Here is an 820-nt window from a genome sequence, read left to right on the forward strand (position 1 = left end):
TTGAATTGATGGGCTTGAACCGTGTGAGTCGGTATGTCAACGGCATTTCGATCAAATTCGTCGGGAAGACAAGCTCGTGTTCCGGCCACTTGTTCGATTGAGGGCACTCGCGTAAGTAAACACGGTCATCCTGTCTCCACTCGGTATCACCGTATAAATCTTGGACACGTTGGTGTAACAAGTGTAGGACTGAATCCCTAAAAGGGTTCAAAATCTGGCCTCAACTCGGGGAAGAATTCACCGAGGTATGTTTTATCATAAAATATCCAAGTTTAATTATACTGTACTTCGGTAAGCTTGAGGCTGGCGAAAATAAAATTTTAAATTTTCATGTTTATCATTGTTTCTTTGTTTCTTGTCATAATTTCGAATTGTTGCAGTTCGGTATTTTGCTTTTAGCGCCTCTGAAGTGTGAAAATTATTTTAAACTAGTTGCATAGCTATTAGAGTTTAGAAAAAAAGCTATTTAGCTATTACAAAAAACCACAAGAAGTACATGACATCTGATTATCTTAAGATGGCAGAAGACATGGAATACAAAGCTGTTAAAAGGGTAATTAAAAATACATGCATATGTTATTGCAAGACAATAAAAATAAAATCTGGGTAATAACAACTTCCAATTGAAAGGCCGCGTGCAAGAACGTCCCCTTGATTTTTTGGCTATTTTTGAAAGTGCTCAAAAATAGCCGAATTTTGGCATGTAGGCTTCGTTTAACCTGAGAAACATTGCTCTGTAGTTTTTTTCGCTGGGTTGCTCTTCGTTTTCGAGAAATAACGTATGCAAAAAAAAGGCACTTTTCCTAGCGGCATCTTTTTG

This window comes from Orbicella faveolata, unplaced genomic scaffold (assembly GCF_042242905.1).
Source record: "Orbicella faveolata isolate gen_17 unplaced genomic scaffold, um_ofav_v1 contig_34, whole genome shotgun sequence".
Taxonomy (NCBI): domain Eukaryota; kingdom Metazoa; phylum Cnidaria; class Anthozoa; order Scleractinia; family Merulinidae; genus Orbicella; species Orbicella faveolata.